This window comes from Pseudorca crassidens, unplaced genomic scaffold (genome assembly GCF_039906515.1).
Source record: "Pseudorca crassidens isolate mPseCra1 unplaced genomic scaffold, mPseCra1.hap1 Scaffold_90, whole genome shotgun sequence".
NCBI lineage: Eukaryota > Metazoa > Chordata > Mammalia > Artiodactyla > Delphinidae > Pseudorca > Pseudorca crassidens.
The window spans coordinates 200869-219519 of record NW_027136342.1 but is presented as its reverse complement, the minus strand read 5'-3'; the positions used below and the strand labels follow the sequence as shown (position 1 = coordinate 219519).

The following is an 18651-nucleotide window of genomic DNA, read 5'->3' as shown; positions in this document are numbered from 1 at the left end:
TCACAAACCTGCAGAGTTATAAATGACAGCTATCGTCCAAAAATATATTGAAGTAAGGCTGCCAAGAGGACTTGAAAGTGGGGCAGAATTGCAGGAAACCGATTTCAGGAGGTAGACTGGAATTGCATGTAAAGCATAGGAAAAGAGGCAGAACGTCCACAATGATGCACTTGGCCAAAAAGGGCGTATGCGTTTTTTCCTGAATATATTCAGGAAAAAACGCATACACCCTTTTTGGCCAACCAAGCAAGCTTGCAAAGGAAATCTGCACTACAATGAAGTCTCACTGCCCCCCGGTCAAAAGGGCCATCTGAAAAAAGTGTAAAATCCAGAAAGGCAGGACAGGCCATGGAGAACTGGGAGCCTTGTTATGCTGATGGGCGGGATGTAAATTGCCAACAGCCACTCTGGAGAAGTGTATGGTGTTTCCTGAAACATCTAAAAAACAAAGCAACAGAGCCTAGGGCAATTCCACTTATGGTCCTATAGCTTAGGGAAATTAAAATAAAAAAGACACAGCCACCCCAAAGTTTGGGACAGCTGTGTTTACAAGAACCTCGTTTAAGGTACAAGTTCAATATCACAGAAAGCGAAAAATGGATAAAGAAGTTATGGTAATTACGTACAATGCAATATCACTCAGCAATGAAATCTATGTCATCAGGCCCGTAGCAGCATAATGAGTGGATTCAGGTACGATGATTCTAAGTGAAATAAGTCACACAGAAAAAGAAACATCATAAGATATCACTACTACACGGAATGTAAACTTGGCTACACAGGAAGTGAATTACAAAACAGAACAGGGTCTCAAATGTAGAAAACCAACTTATGCTTGCTTAAGGGGAAAGGTGAGTTGGGGTGCTGCATAAAACCAGAGATTGAAATTAGCACAGATACCGTTCCATAAGCCAAATATGTAATAGACAAGAGTTACTCCTTGCTCAACGAAGTGGACTCTACACCACATATTAACCGCCTAAGAATATAGCTGACTAGTAAGTATCTTAAAACCTATGGATTTCTATGTCTCCGAAAGAGAATCAAGCGTGTGTACAGCGGCATAAACGCAGCAGTGATAGGATTGGTGAGGTTCGGTGAGCAAATGCAGACCCTTTGAAGTCATATTGCATGGTACCCATTCCATGGGTCTCAACTCTCCAGGTTTAAGGGATTCTTCCTTCAGCTAAAACATGCATGTGGAACCCAGAGTATGATCCACCGTGTGATCGGGAAACGTGTTCAAATGTGTCTCAGGTTTCGTCCCCTGGTACTCGTGTGCAACATTCCAGACGCTTTACTAACACTCTTCCCACTTGGAGAGTCAGTGCCTTTAACCTCCTGTTTAGCCCAGTTTGCAATTTCTGCGGAAAATGAACAGGAATAGGGAGAACCAATGAGAGACTAGCTGGAGATGTCTGGACGGGCAAATTTAACTCTCATTTCCCACCAGGAAGAGGAATTAACCAAAGGCTCAGCGTGCCATGCCGGAACCACACTAGGGCCTGAAGCAATGCTGCGGTGTTGCGGCCAGCTCACAAGAAAGCGAGTTGAAGAAAGGAGCTCAGGGGCACTGTAATTCACAAACCTGCAGAGTTATAAATGACAGCTATCGTCCAAAAATATATTGAAGTAAGGCTGCCAAGAGGACTTGAAAGTGGGGCAGAATTGCAGGAAACCGATTTCAGGAGGTAGACTGGCATTGCATGTAAAGCATAGGAAAAGAGGCAGAACGTCCACAATGATGCACTTGGCCAAAAAGGGCATATGTGTTTTTTCCTGAGTATATTCAGGAAAAAACGCATACGCCCTTTTTGGCCAACCAAGCAAGCTTGCAAAGGAAATCTGCACTACAATGAAGTCTCACTGCCCCCCGGTCAAAAGGGCCATCTGAAAAAAGTGTAAAATCCAGAAAGGCAGGACAGGCCATGGAGAACTGGGAGCCTTGTTATGCTGATGGGCGGGATGTAAATTGCCAACAGCCACTCTGGAGAAGTGTATGGTGTTTCCTGAAACATCTAAAAAACAAAGCAACAGAGCCTAGGGCAATTCCACTTATGGTCCTATAGATTAGGGAAATTAAAATAAAAAAGACACAGCCACCCCAAAGTTTGGGACAGCTGTGTTTACAAGAACCTCGTTTACGGTACAAGTTCAATATCACAGAAAGCGAAAAATGGATAAAGAAGTTATGGTAATTACGTACAATGCAATATCACTCAGCAATGAAATCTATGTCATCAGGCCCGTAGCAGCATAATGAGTGCATTCAGGTACGATGATTCTAAGTGAAATAAGTCACACAGAAAAGGAAACATCATAAGATATCACTACTACACGGAATGTAAACTTGGCTACACAGGAACTGAATTACAAAACAGAACAGGGTCTCAAATGTAGAAAACCAACTTATGCTTGCTTAAGGGGAAAGGTGAGTTGGGGTGCTGCATAAAACCAGAGATTGAAATTAGCACAGATACCGTTCCATAAGCCAAATATGTAATAGACAAGAGTTACTCCTTGCTCAATGAAGTGGACTCTACACCACATATTAACCGCCTAAGAATACAGATGACTAGTAAGTATCTTAAAACCTATGGATTTCTATGTCTCCGAAAGAGAATCAAGCGTGTGTACAGCGGCATAAACGCAGCAGTGATAGGATTGGTGAGGTTTGGTGAGCAAATGCAGACCCTTTGAAGTCATATTGCATGGTACCCATTCCATGGGTCTCAACTCTCCAGGTTTAAGGGATTCTTCCTTCAGCTAAAACATGCATGTGGAACCCAGAGTATGATCCACCGTGTGATCGGGAAACGTGTTCAAATGTGTCTCAGGTTTCGTCCCCTGGTACTCGTGTGCAACATTCCAGACGCTTTACTAACACTCTTCCCACTTGGAGAGTCAGTGCCTTTAACCTCCTGTTTGGCCCAGTTTGCAATTTCTGCGGAAAATGAACAGGAATAGGGAGAACCAATGAGAGACTAGCTGGAGGTGTCTGGACAGGCAAATTTAACTCTCATTTCCCACCAGGAAGAGGAATTAACCAAAGGCTCAGCGTGCCATGCCGGAACCACACTAGGGCCTGAAGCAATGCTGCGGTGTTGCGGCCAGCTCACAAGAAAGCGAGTTGAAGAAAGGAGCTCAGGGGCACTGTAATTCACAAACCTGCAGAGTTATAAATGACAGCTATAGTCCAAAAATATATTGAAGTATGGCTGCCAAGAGGACTTGAAAGCGGGGCAGAATTGCAGGAAACCGATTTCAGGAGGTAGACTGGAATTGCATGTAAAGCATAGGAAAAGAGGCAGAACGTCCACAATGACGCACTTGGCCAAAAAGGGCGTATGCGTTTTTTCCTGAATATATTCAGGAAAAAACGCATACGCACTTTTTGGCCAACCAAGCAAGCTTGCAAAGGAAATCTGCACTACAATGAAGTCTCACTGCCCCCCGGTCAAAAGGGCCATCTGAAAAAAGTGTAAAATCCAGAAAGGCAGGACAGGCCATGGAGAACTGGGAGCCTTGTTATGCTGATGGGCGGGATGTAAATTGCCAACAGCCACTCTGGAGAAGTGTATGGTGTTTCCTGAAACATCTAAAAACCAAAGCAACAGAGCCTAGGGCACTTCCACTTATGGTCCTTTAGCTTAGGGAAATTAAAATCAAAAATACACAGCCACCCGAAAGTTTCGGACGGCTCTGTTTACAAGAACCTCTTTTACGGTACAAGTTCAATATCACAGAAAGTGAAAAAAGGATAAAGAAGTTGTGGTACTTAAGTACAATGCAATATCACTCAGCAATGAAATCTATGTCATCAGGCGCATAGCAGCATAATGAGTGGATTCAGGTACGATGATTCTAAGTGAAATAAGTCACACAGAAAAAGAAACATCATAAGATATCACTACTACACGGAATGTAAACTTGGCTACACAGGAACTGAATTACAAAACAGAACAGGGTCTCAAATGTAGAAAACCAACTTATGCTTGCTTAAGGGGAAAGGTGAGTTGGGGTGCTGCATAAAACCAGAGATTGAAATTAGCCAGATACCGTTCCATAAGCCAAATATGTAATAGACAAGAGCTACTCCTTGCTCAATGAAGTGGACTCAACGCCCAATATTAAACGCCTAAGAATATAACTGACTAGTAAGAATCTTAAAACCTATGGATTTATATGTCTCCAAAAGAGAATCAAGCATGTGTACAGCGGCATAAACGCAGCAGTGATAGGATTGGTGAGGTTTGGTGAGCAAATGCAGACCCTTTGAAGTCATATTGCATGGTACCCATTCCATGGGTCTCAACTCTCCAGGTTTAAGGGATTCTTCCTTCAGCTAAAACATGCATGTGGAACCCAGAGTATGATCCACCGTGTGATCGGGAAACGTGTTCAAATGTGTCTCAGTTTTCGTCCCCTGGTACTCGTGTGCAACATTCCAGATGCTTTACTAACACTCTCCCCACTTGGAGAGTCAGTGCCTTTAAGCTCCTCTTTGGCCCAGTTTGCAATTTCTTTGGAAAATGAACAGGAATAGGGAGAACCAATGAGAGACTAGATGGAGGTGTCTGGACGGGCAAATTTTACTCTCATTTCCCACCAGGAAGAGGAATTAACCAAAGGCTCAGCGTGCCATGCCAGAACCACACTAGGGCCTGTAGCAATCCTGCGGTGTTGCGGCCAGCTCACAAGAAAGCGAGTTGAAGAAAGGAGCTCAGGGGCACTGTAATTCACAAACCTGCAGAGTTATAAATGACAATTATCGTCCAAAAATATATTGAAGTAAGGCTGCCAAGAGGAGTTGAAAGTGGGGCAGAATTGCAGGAAACCGATTTCAGGAGGTAGACTGGAATTGCATGTAAAGCATAGGAAAAGAGGCAGAACGTCCACAATGATGCACTTGGCCAAAAAGGGCGTATGCGTTTTTTCCTGAATATATTCAGGAAAAAACGCATACGCCCTTTTTGGCCAACCAAGCAAGCTTGCAAAGGAAATCTGCACTACAATGAAGTCTCACTGCCCCCCGGTCAAAAGGGCCATCTGAAAAAAGTGTAAAATCCAGAAAGGCAGGACAGGCCATGGAGAACTGGGAGCCTTGTTATGCTGATGGGCGGGATGTAAATTGCCAACAGCCACTCTGGAGAAGTGTATGGTGTTTCCTGAAACATATAAAAAACAAAGCAACAGAGCCTAGGGCGCTTCCACTTATGGTCCTATAGCTTAGGGAAATTAAAATCAAAAAGACACAGCCACCCCTAAATTTGGGACGGCTCTGTTTACAAGAACCTCGTTTACAGTACAAATTCAATATCACAGAAAGTGAAAAATGGATAAAGAAGTTGTGGTACTTACGTACAATGCAATATCACTCAGCAATGAAATCTATGTCATCAGGCCCATAGCAGCATAATGAGTGGATTCAGGTACGATGATTCTAAGTGAGATAAGTCACACAGAAAAAGAAACATCATAAGATATCACTAATACACGGAATGTAAACTTGGCTACACAGGAACAGAATTACAAAACAGAACAGGGTCTCAAATGTAGAAAACCAACTTATGCTTGCTTAAGGGGAAAGGTGAGTTGGGGTGCTACATAAAACCAGAGATTGAAATTAGCACAGATACCGTTCCATAATCCAAATATGTAATAGAGAAGAGCTACTCCTTGCTCAACGAAGAGGACACAACACCCCATATTAAACGCCTAAGAATATACCTGACTAGTAAGAATCTTAAAACCTATGGATTTATATGTCTCCGAAAGAGAATCAAGCGTGTGTACAGCGGCATAAGCGCAGCAGTGATAGGATTGGTGAGGTTCGGTGAGCCAATGCAGACCCTTTGAAGTCATATTGCATGGTACCCATTCCATGGGTCTCAACTCTCCAGGTTTAAAGGATTCTTCCTTCAGCTAAAACATGCACGTGGAACCCAGAGTATGATCCACCGTGTGATCGGGAAACGTGTTCAAATGTCTCACTTTTCGTCCCCTGGTACTCGGGTGCAACATTCCAGACGCTTTACTAACACTCTCCCCACTTGGAGAGTCAGTGCCCTTAACCTCCTGTTTGGCCCAGTTTGCAATTTCTGCGGAAAATGAACAGGAATAGGGAGAACCAATGAGAGACTAGCTGGAGGTGTCTGGACGGGCAAATTTAACTCTCATTTCCCACCAGGAAGAGGAATTAACCAAAGGCTCAGCGTGCCATGCCAGAACCACACTAGGGCCTGAAGCAATCCTGCGGTGTTGCGGCCAGCTCACAAGAAAGCGAGTTGAAGAAAGGAGCTCAGGGGCACTGTAATTCACAAACCTGCATTGTTAAAAATGACAGCTATCGTCCAAAAATATATTGAAGTAAGGCTGCCAAGAGGACTTGAAAGCGGGGCAGAATTGCAGGAAACCGGTTTCAGGAGGTAGACTGGAATTGCATGTAAAGCATAGGAAAAGAGGCAGAACGTCCACAATGATGCACTTGTCCAAAAAGGGCGTATGCATTTTTTACTGAATATATTCAGGACAAAACGCATACGCACTTTTTGGCCAACCAAGCAAGCTTGCAAAGGAAATCTGCAGTACAATGAAGTCTCACTGCCCCCCGGTCAAAAGGGCCATCTGAAAAATGTGTAAAATCCAGAAAGGCAGGACAGGCCATGGAGAACTGGGAGCCTTGTTATGCTGATGGGCGGGATGTAAATTGCCAACAGCCACTCTGGAGAAGTGTATGGTGTTTCCTGAAACATCTACAAAACAAAGCAACAGAGCCTAGGGCACTTCCACTTATGGTCCTATAGCTTAGGGAAATTAAAATCAAAAAGACACAGCCACCTCAAAGTTTGGGATGGCTCTGTTTCCAAGAACGTCATTTACAGTACAAATTCAATATCACAGAAAGTGAAAAATGGATAAAGAAGTTGTGGTACTTACGTACAAGGCAATATCACTCAGCAATGAAATCTATGTCATCAGGCCCGTAGCAGCATAATGAGTGGATTCAGGTACGATGATTCTAAGTGAAATAAGTCACACAGAAAAAGAAACATCATACGTTATCACTACTACATGGAATGTAATCTTGGCTACCCAGGAACTGAATTACAAAACAGAACAGGGTCTGAAATGTAGAAAACCAACTTATGCTTGCTTAAGGAGAAAGGTGAGTTGGGGTGCTGCATAAAACCAGAGATTGAAATTAGCACAGATACCGTTCCATAAGCCAAATATGTAATAGACAAGAACTACTCCTTGCTCAACGAAGAGGACACAACACCGCATATTAAACGCCTAAGAATATACCTGCCTAGTAAAAATCTTAAAACGTATGGATTTCTATGTCTCCGAAAGAGAATCAAGCGTGTGTACAGCGGCATAAATGCAGCAGTGATAGGATTGGTGAGGTTCGGTGAGCAAATGCAGACCCTTTGAGGTCATATTGCATGGTACCCATTCCATGGGTCTCAACTCTCCAGGTTTAAGGGATTCTTCCTTCAGCTAAAACATGCATGTGGAACCCAGAGTATGATCCACCGTGTGATCGGGAAACGTGTTCAAATGTGTCTCAGGTTTCGTCCCCTAGTACTCGGGTGCAACATTCCAGACGCTTTACTAACACTCTCCCCACTTGGAGAGTCAGTGCCTTTAACTTCCTGTTTGGCCCAGTTTGCAATTTCTGCGGAAAATGAACAGGAATAGGGAGAACCAATGAGAGACTAGCTGGAGGTGTCTGGACGGGCAAATTTAACTCTCATTTCCCACCAGGAAGAGGAATTAACCAAAGGCTCAGCGTGCCATGCCGGAACCACACTAGGGCCTGAAGCAATGCTGCGGTGTTGCGGCCAGCTCACAAGAAAGCGAGTTGAAGAAAGGAGCTCAGGGGCACTGTAATTCACAAACCTGCAGAGTTATAAATGACAGCTATCGTCCAAAAATATATTGAAGTAAGGCTGCCAAGAGGACTTGAAAGTGGGGCAGAATTGCAGGAAACCGATTTCAGGAGGTAGACTGGAATTGCATGTAAAGCATAGGAAAAGAGGCAGAAGGTCCACAATGATGCACTTGGCCAAAAAGGGCGTATGCGTTTTTTCCTGAGTATATTCAGGAAAAAACGCATACGCCCTTTTTGGCCAACCAAGCAAGCTTGCAAAGGAAATCTGCACTACAATGAAGTCGCACTGCCCCCCGGTCAAAAGGGTCATCTGAAAAAAGTGTAAAATCCAGAAAGGCAGGACAGGCCATGGAGAACTGGGAGCCTTGTTATGCTGATGGGCGGGATGTAAATTGCCAACAGCCACTCTGGAGAAGTGTATGGTGTTTCCTGAAACATCTAAAAAACAAAGCAACAGAGCCTAGGGCAATTCCACTTATGGTCCTATAGCTTAGGGAAATTAAAATAAAAAGACACAGCCACCCCAAAGTTTGGGACAGCTGTGTTTACAAGAACCTCGTTTATGGTACAAGTTCAATATCACAGAAAGCGAAAAATGGATAAAGAAGTTATGGTACTTACGTACAATGCAATATCACTCAGCAATGAAATCTATGTCATCAGGCCCGTAGCAGCATAATGAGTGCATTCAGGTACGATGATTCTAAGTGAAATAAGTCACACAGAAAAAGAAACATCATAAGATATCACTACTACACGGAATGTAAACTTGGCTACACAGGAACTGAATTACAAAACAGAACAGGGTCTCAAATGTAGAAAACCAACTTATGCTTGCTTAAGGGGAAAGGTGAGTTGGGGTGCTGCATAAAACCAGAGATTGAAATTAGCACAGATACCGTTCCATAAGCCAAATATGTAATAGACAAGAGTTACTCCTTGCTCAATGAAGTGGACTCTACACCACATATTAACCGCCTAAGAATATAGCTGACTAGTAAGTATCTTAAAACCTATGGATTTCTATGTCTCCGAAAGAGAATCAAGCGTGTGTACAGCGGCATAAACGCAGCAGTGATAGGATTGGTGAGGTTTGGTGAGCAAATGCAGACCCTTTGAAGTCATATTGCATGGTACCCATTCCATGGGTCTCAACTCTCCAGGTTTAAGGGATTCTTCCTTCAGCTAAAACATGCATGTGGAACCCAGAGTATGATCCACCGTGTGATCGGGAAACGTGTTCAAATGTGTCTCAGGTTTCGTCCCCTGGTACTCGTGTGCAACATTCCAGACGCTTTACTAACACTCTTCCCACTTGGAGAGTCAGTGCCTTTAACCTCCTGTTTGGCCCAGTTTGCAATTTCTGCGGAAAATGAACAGGAATAGGGAGAACCAATGAGAGACTAGCTGGAGGTGTCTGGACAGGCAAATTTAACTCTCATTTCCCACCAGGAAGAGGAATTAACCAAAGGCTCAGCGTGCCATGCCGGAACCACACTAGGGCCTGAAGCAATGCTGCGGTGTTGCGGCCAGCTCACAAGAAAGCGAGTTGAAGAAAGGAGCTCAGGGGCACTGTAATTCACAAACCTGCAGAGTTATAAATGACAGCTATAGTCCAAAAATATATTGAAGTATGGCTGCCAAGAGGACTTGAAAGCGGGGCAGAATTGCAGGAAACCGATTTCAGGAGGTAGACTGGAATTGCATGTAAAGCATAGGAAAAGAGGCAGAACGTCCACAATGACGCACTTGGCCAAAAAGGGCGTATGCGTTTTTTCCTGAATATATTCAGGAAAAAACGCATACGCCCTTTTTGGCCAACCAAGCAAGCTTGCAAAGGAAATCTGCACTACAATGAAGTCTCACTGCCCCCCGGTCAAAAGGGCCATCTGAAAAAAGTGTAAAATCCAGAAAGGCAGGACAGGCCATGGAGAACTGGGAGCCTTGTTATGCTGATGGGCGGGATGTAAATTGCCAACAGCCACTCTGGAGAAGTGTATGGTGTTTCCTGAAACATCTAAAAACCAAAGCAACAGAGCCTAGGGCACTTCCACTTATGGTCCTTTAGCTTAGGGAAATTAAAATCAAAAATACACAGCCACCCGAAAGTTTCGGACGGCTCTGTTTACAAGAACCTCTTTTACGGTACAAGTTCAATATCACAGAAAGTGAAAAAAGGATAAAGAAGTTGTGGTACTTACGTACAATGCAATATCACTCAGCAATGAAATCTATGTCATCAGGCCCATAGCAGCATAATGAGTGGATTCAGGTACGATGATTCTAAGTGAAATAAGTCACACAGAAAAAGAAACATCATAAGATATCACTACTACACGGAATGTAAACTTGGCTACACAGGAACTGAATTACAAAACAGAACAGGGTCTCAAATGTAGAAAACCAACTTATGCTTGCTTAAGGGGAAAGGTGAGTTGGGGTGCTGCATAAAACCAGAGATTGAAATTAGCCAGATACCGTTCCATAAGCCAAATATGTAATAGACAAGAGCTACTCCTTGCTCAACGAAGTGGACTCAACGCCCAATATTAAACGCCTAAGAATATAACTGACTAGTAAGAATCTTAAAACCTATGGATTTATATGTCTCCAAAAGAGAATCAAGCATGTGTACAGCGGCATAAACGCAGCAGTGATAGGATTGGTGAGGTTCGGTGAGCAAATGCAGACCCTTTGAAGTCATATTGCATGGTACCCATTCCATGGGTCTCAACTCTCCAGGTTTAAGGGATTCTTCCTTCAGCTAAAACATGCATGTGGAACCCAGAGTATGATCCACCGTGTGATCGGGAAACGTGTTCAAATGTGTCTCAGTTTTCGTCCCCTGGTACTCGGGTGCAACATTCCAGATGCTTTACTAACACTCTCCCCACTTGGAGAGTCAGTGCCTTTAAGCTCCTCTTTGTCCCAGTTTGCAATTTCTTTGGAAAATGAACAGGAATAGGGAGAACCAATGAGAGACTAGATGGAGGTGTCTGGACGGGCAAATTTTACTCTCATTTCCCACCAGGAAGAGGAATTAACCAAAGGCTCAGCGTGCCATGCCGGAACCACACTAGGGCCTGTAGCAATCCTGCGGTGTTGCGGCCAGCTCACAAGAAAGCGAGTTGAAGAAAGGAGCTCAGGGGCACTGTAATTCACAAACCTGCAGAGTTATAAATGACAATTATCGTCCAAAAATATATTGAAGTAAGGCTGCCAAGAGGACTTGAAAGTGGGGCAGAATTGCAGGAAACCGATTTCAGGAGGTAGACTGGAATTGCATGTAAAGCATAGGAAAAGAGGCAGAACGTCCACAATGATGCACTTGGCCAAAAAGGGCGTATGCGTTTTTTCCTGAATATATTCAGGAAAAAACGCATACGCCCTTTTTGGCCAACCAAGCAAGCTTGCAAAGGAAATCTGCACTACAATGAAGTCCCACTGCCCCCCGGTCAAAAGGGCCATCTGAAAAAAGTGTAAAATCCAGAAAGGCAGGACAGGCCATGGAGAACTGGGAGCCTTGTTATGCTGATGGGCGGGATGTAAATTGCCAACAGCCACTCTGGAGAAGTGTATGGTGTTTCCTGAAACATATAAAAAACAAAGCAACAGAGCCTAGGGCGCTTCCACTTATGGTCCTATAGCTTAGGGAAATTAAAATCAAAAAGACACAGCCACCCCAAAATTTGGGATGGCTCTGTTTACAAGAACCTCGTTTACAGTACAAATTCAATATCACAGAAAGTGAAAAATGGATAAAGAAGTTGTGGTACTTACGTACAATGCAATATCACTCAGCAATGAAATCTATGTCATCAGGCCCATAGCAGCATAATGAGTGGATTCAGGTACGATGATTCTAAGTGAGATAAGTCACACAGAAAAAGAAACATCATAAGATATCACTAATACACGGAATGTAAACTTGGCTACACAGGAACAGAATTACAAAACAGAACAGGGTCTCAAATGTAGAAAACCAACTTATGCTTGCTTAAGGGGAAAGGTGAGTTGGGGTGCTACATAAAACCAGAGATTGAAATTAGCACAGATACCGTTCCATAATCCAAATATGTAATAGAGAAGAGCTACTCCTTGCTCAACGAAGAGGACACAACACCCCATATTAAACGCCTAAGAATATACCTGACTAGTAAGAATCTTAAAACCTATGGATTTATATGTCTCCGAAAGAGAATCAAGCGTGTGTACAGCGGCATAAACGCAGCAGTGATAGGATTGGTGAGGTTCGGTGAGCAAATGCAGACCCTTTGAAGTCATATTGCATGGTACCCATTCCATGGGTCTCAACTCTCCAGGTTTAAGGGATTCTTCCTTCAGCTAAAACATCCATGTGGAACACAGAGTATGATCCACCGTGTGATTGGGAAACGTGTTCAAATGTGTCTCAGTTTTTGTCCCCTGGTACTCGGGTGCAACATTCCAGATGCTTTACTAACACTCTCCCCACTTGGAGAGTCAGTGCCTTTAAGCTCCTCTTTGGCCCAGTTTGAAATTTCTTTGGAAAATGAACAGGAATAGGGAGAACCAATGAGAGACTATCTGGAGGTGTCTGGACGAGCAAATTTTCCTCCAATTTCCCACCAGGAAGAGGAATTAACCAAAGGCTCAGCGTGCCATGCCGGAACCACACTAGGGCCTGAAGCAAAGCTGCGGTGTTGTGGCCGGCTCACAAGAAAGCGAGTTGAAGAAAGGAGCTCAAGGGCACTGTAATTCACAAACCTGCAGAGTTATAAATGACAGCTATCGTCCAAAAATATATTGAAGTAAGGCTGCCAAGAGGACTTGCAAGCGGGGCAGAATTGCAGGAAACCGATTTCAGGAGGTAGACTGGAATTGCATGTAAAGCATAGGAAAAGAGGCAGAACGTCCACAATGATGCACTTGGCCAAAAAGGGCGTATGCATTTTTTACTGAATATATTCAGGAAAAAACGCATATGCACTTTTTGGCCAACCAAGCAAGCTTGCAAAGGAAATCTGCACTACAATGAAGTCTCACTGCCCCCCGGTCAAAAGGGCCATCTGAAAAATGTGTAAAATCCAGAAAGGCAGGACAGGCCATGGAGAACTAGGAGCCTTGTTATGCTGATGGGCGGGATGTAAATTGCCAACAGCCACTCTGGAGAAGTGTATGGTGTTTCCTGAAACATCTAAAAAACAAAGCAACAGAGCCTAGGGCACTTCCACTTATGGTCCTATAGATTAGGGAAATTAAAATCAAAAAGACACAGCCACCACACAGTATGGGACGGCTCTGTTTACAAGAACCTCGTTTCCGGTACAAGTTCAATATCACAGAAAGTGAAAAATGGATAAAGAAGTTGTGGTACTTACGTACAATGCAATATCACTCAGCAATAAAATCTATGTCATCAGGCCCATAGCAGCATAATGAGTGGATTCAGGTACGATGATTCTAAGTGAGATAAGTCACACAGAAAAAGAAACATCATAAGATATCACTACTACACGGAATGTAAACTTGGCTACACAGGAACAGAATTACAAAACAGAACAGGGTCTCAAATGTAGAAAACCAACTTATGCTGGCTTAAGGGGAAAGGTGAGTTGGCGTGCTGCATAAAACCAGAGATTGAAATTAGCACAGATACCGTTCCATAAGCCAAATATGTAATAGAAAAGAGTTACTCCTTGCTCAACGAAGTGGACTCTACACCACATATTAACCGCCTAAGAATATAGCTGACTAGTAAGTATCTTAAAACCTATGGATTTCTATGTCTCCGAAAGAGAATCAAGCGTGTGTACAGCGGCATAAACGCAGCAGTGATAGGATTGGTGAGGTTCGGTGAGGAAATGCAGACCCTTTGAAGTCATATTGCATGGTACCCATTCCATGGGTCTCAACTCTCCAGGTTTTAGGGATTCATCCTTCAGCTAAAACATGCATGTGGAACCCAGAGTATGATCCACCGTGTGATCGGGAAACGTGTTCAAATGTGTCTCAGGTTTCGTTCCCTGGTACTCGGGTGCAACATTCCAGACGCTTTACTAACACTCTTCCCACTTGGAGAGTCAGTGCCTTTAACCTCCTGTTTGGCCCAGTTTGCAATTTCTGCGGAAAATGAACAGGAATAGGGAGAACCAATGAGAGACTAGCTGGAGGTGTCTGGACGGGCAAATTTAACTCTCATTTCCCACCAGGAAGAGGAATTAACCAAAGGCTCAGCGTGCCATGCCGGAACCACACTAGGGCCTGAAATAATGCTGCGGTGTTGCGGCCAGCTCACAAGAAAGCGAGTTGAAGAAAGGAGCTCAGGGGCACTGTAATTCACAAACCTGCAGAGTTATAAATGACAGCTATCGTCCAAAAATATATTGAAGTAAGGCTGCCAAGAGGACTTGAAAGCGGGGCAGAATTGCAGGAAACCGATTTCAGGAGGTAGACTGGAATTGCATGTAAAGCATAGGAAAAGAGGCAGAACGTCCACAATGATGCACTTGGCCAAAAAGGGCGTATGCGTTTTTTCCTGAGTATACTCAGGAAAAAACGCATACGCCCTTTTTGGCCAACCAAGCAAGCTTGCAAAGGAAATCTGCACTACAATGAAGTCGCACTGCCCCCCGGTCAAAAGGGCCATCTGAAAAAAGTGTAAAATCCAGAAAGGCAGGACAGGCCATGGAGAACTGGGAGCCTTGTTATGCTGATGGGCGGGATGTAAATTGCCAACAGCCACTCTGGAGAAGTGTATGGTGTTTCCTGAAACATCTAAAAAACAAAGCAACAGAGCCTAGGGCACTTCCACTTATGGTCCTATAGCTTAAGGAAATTAAAATCAAAAAGACACAGCCACCCCAAAGTTTGGGACAGCTGTGTTTACAAGAACCTCGTTTACGGTACAAGTTCAATATCACAGAAAGCGAAAAATGGATAAAGAAGTTGTGGTACTTACGTACAATGCAATATCACTCAGCAATGAAATCTATGTCATTAGGCCCGTAGCAGCATAATGAGTGGATTCAGGTACGATTATTCTAAGTGAAATAAGTCACTCAGAAAAAGAAACATCATAAGTTATCACTACTACACGGAATGTAAACTTGGCTACACAGGAACTGAATTACAAAACAGAACAGGGTCTCAAATGTAGAAAACCAACTTATGCTTGCTTAAGGGGAAAGGTGAGTTGGGGTGCTGAATAAAACCAGAGATTGAAATTAGCACAGATACCGTTCCATAAGCCAAATATGTAATAGACAAGAGCTACTCCTTGCTCAATGAAGTGGACTCTACACCCCATATTAAACGCCTAAGAATATAGCTGACTAGTAAGTATCTTAAAACCTATTGATTTATATGTCTCCGAAAGAGAATCAAGCATGTGTACAGCGGCATAAACGCAGCAGTGATAGGATTGGTGAGGTTCGGTGAGCAAATGCAGACACTTTGAAATCATATTGCATGGCCCATTCCATGGGTCTCAACTCTCCAGGTTTAAGGGATTCTTCCTTCAGCTAAAACATGCATGTGGAACCCAGAGTATGATCCACCGTGTGATCGGGAAATGTGTTCAAATGTGTCTCAGTTTTTGTCCCCTGGTACTCGGGTGCAACATTCCAGACGCTTTACTAACACTCTCCCCACTTGGAGAGTCAGTGCCTTTAAGCTCCTCTTTGGCCCAGTTTGAAATTTCTGCGGAAAATGAACAGGAATAGGGAGAACCAATGAGAGACTAGATGGAGGTGTCTGGACGGGCAAATTTTCCTCTCATTTCCCACCAGGAAGAGGAATTAACCAAAGGCTCAGTGTGTCATGCCGGAACCACACTAGGGCCTGAAGCAAAGCTGCGGTGTTGTGGCCAGCTCACAAGAAAGCGAGTTGAAGAAAGGAGCTCAAGGGCACTGTAATTCACAAACCTGCAGAGTTATAAATGACAGCTATCGTCCAAAAATATATTGAAGTAAGGCTGCCAAGAGGACTTGAAAGCGGGGCAGAATTGCAGGAAACCGATTTCAGGAGGTAGACTGGAATTGCATGTAAAGCATAGGAAAAGAGGCAGAACGTCCACAATGATGCACTTGGCCAAAAAGGGCATAGGCGTTTTTTCCTCAGGAAAAAAAGCATACACCCTTTTTGGCCAACCGAGCAAGCTTGCAAACGAAATCTGCACTACAATGAAGTCTCACTGACCCCCGGTCAAAAGGGCCATCTGAAAAAAGTGTAAAATCCAGAAAGGCAGGAAAGGCCATGGAGAACTAGGAGCCTTGTTATGCTGATGGGCGGGATGTAAATTGCCAACAGCCACTCTGGAGAAATGTATGGTGTTTCCTGAAACATCCAGAAAACAAAGCAACAGAGCCTAGGGCACTTCCACTTATGGTCCTATATCTTAGGGAAATTAAAATCAAAAAGACACAGCCACCCCAAAGTTTGGGACAGCTCTGTTTACAAGAACCTCGTTTCCGGTACAAGTTCAATTTCACAGAAAGTGAAAAATGGATAAAGAAGTTGTGGTACTTACGTACAATGCAAAATTACTCAGCAAAGAAATCTATGTCATCAGGCCCATAGCAGCATAATGAGTGGATTCAGGTACGATGATTCTAAGTGAAATAAGTCACACAGAAAAAGAAACATCATAAGATATCACTACTACACGGAATGTAAACTTGGCTACCCAGGAACTGAGTTACAAAACAGAACAGGGTCTGAAATGTAGAAAACCAACTTATGCTTGCTTAAGGAGAAAGGTGAGTTGGGGTGCTGCATAAAACCAGAGATTGAAATTAGCACAGATACCGTTCCATAAGCCAAATATGTAATAGACAATAGTTACTCCTTGCTCAACGAAGAGGACACAACACCCCATATTAAACGCCTAAGAATATACCTGCCTAGTAAAAATCTTAAAACCTATGGATTTCTATGTCTCCGAAAGAGAATCAAGCATGTGTACAGCGGCATAAATGCAGCAGTGATAGGATTGGTGAGGTTCGGTGAGCAAATGCAGACCCTTTGAAGTCATATTGCATGGTACCCATTCCATGGGTCTCAACTCTCCAGGTTTAAGGGATTCTTCCTTCAGCTAAAACATGCATGTGGAACCCAGAGTATGATCCACCGTGTGATCGGGAAACGTGTTCAAATGTGTCTCAGGTTTCGTCCCCTGGTACTCGGGTGCAACATTCCAGACGCTTTACTAACACTCTCCCCACTTGGAGAGTCAGTGCCTTTAACTTCCTGTTTGGCCCAGTTTGCAATTTCTGCGGAAAATGAACAGGAATAGGGAGAACCAATGAGAGACTAGCTGGAGGTGTCTGGACGGGCAAATTTAACTCTCATTTCCCACCAGAAGGGGAATTAACCAAAGGCTCAGCGTGCCATGCCGGAACCACACTAGGGCCTGAAGCAATGCTGCGGTGTTGCGGCCAGCTCACAAGAAAGCGAGTTGAAGAAAGGAGCTCAGGGGCACTGTAATTCACAAACCTGCAGAGTTATAAATGACAGCTATCGTCCAAAAATATATTGAAGTAAGGCTGCCAAGAGGACTTGAAAGCGGGGCAGAATTGCAGGAAACCGATTTCAGGAGGTAGACTGGAATTGCATGTAAAGCATAGGAAAAGAGGCAGAACGTCCACAATGATGCACTTGGCCAAAAAGGGCGTATGCGTTTTTTCCTGAATATATTCAGGAAAAAACGCATACGCCCTTTTTGGCCAACCAAGCAAGCTTGCAAAGGAAATCTGCACTACAATGAAGTCTCACTGCTCCCCGGTCAAAAGGGCCACCTGAAAAATGTATAAAATCCAGAAAGGCAGGACAGGCCATGGAGAACTGGGAGCCTTGTTATGCTGATGGGCGGGATGTAAATTGCCAACAGCCACTCTGGAGAAGTGTATGGTGTTTCCTGAAACATCTAAAAAACAAAGCAACAGAGCCTAGGGCACTTCCACTTATGGTCCTATAGATTAGGGAAATTAAAATCAAAAAGACACAGCCACCCCAAAGTATGGGACGGCTCTGTTTACAAGAACCTCGTTTACGGTACAAGTTCAATATCACAGAAAGTGAAAAATGGATAAAGAAGTTGTGGTACTTACGTACAATGCAATATCACTCAGCAATAAAATCTATGTCATCAGGCCCATAGCAGCATAATGAGTGGATTCAGGTACGATGATTCTAAGTGAGATAAGTCACACAGAAAAAGAAACATCATAAGATATCACTAATACACGGAATGTAAACTTGGCTACACAGGAACAGAATTACAAAACAGAACAGGGTCTGAAATGTAGAAAACCAACTTATGCTAGCTTAAGGAGAAAGGTGAGTTGGGGTGCTGCATAAAACCAGAGATTGAAATTAGCACAGATACCGTTCCATAAGCCAAATATGTAATAGACAAGAGCTACTCCTTGCTCAACGAAGAGGACACAACACCCCATATTAAACGCCTAAGAATATACCTGCCTAGTAAAAATCTTAAAACCTATGGATTTCTATGTCTCCGAAAGACAATCAAGCGTGTGTACAGCGGCATAAATGCAGCAGTGATAGGATTGGTGAGGTTCGGTGAGCCAATGCAGAACCTTTGAAGTCATATTGCATGGTACCCATTCCATGGGTCTCAACTCTCCAGGTTTAAGGGATTCTTCCTTCAGCTAAAACATGCATGTGGAACCCAGAGTATGATCCACCGTGTGATCGGGAAACGTGTTCAAATGTGTCTCAGGTTTCGTCCCCTGGTACTCGGGTGCAACATT

The 18651-nt window shown here is 43.7% G+C and overlaps 1 long non-coding RNA gene across 1 annotated transcript in view; it reads right to left on the bottom strand.

The window, feature by feature from the left end:
• The window catches only part of LOC137218352 (uncharacterized), a 360832-nt gene extending 356992 nt beyond the window's left edge, over positions 1-3840 (bottom strand). The window contains exon 1 of the long non-coding RNA XR_010940671.1: positions 3779-3840. This is a non-coding gene — a long non-coding RNA (uncharacterized lncRNA). The remainder of the gene's footprint in view (positions 1-3778) is intronic.
• Positions 3841-18651: the final 14811 nt, after the last annotated feature.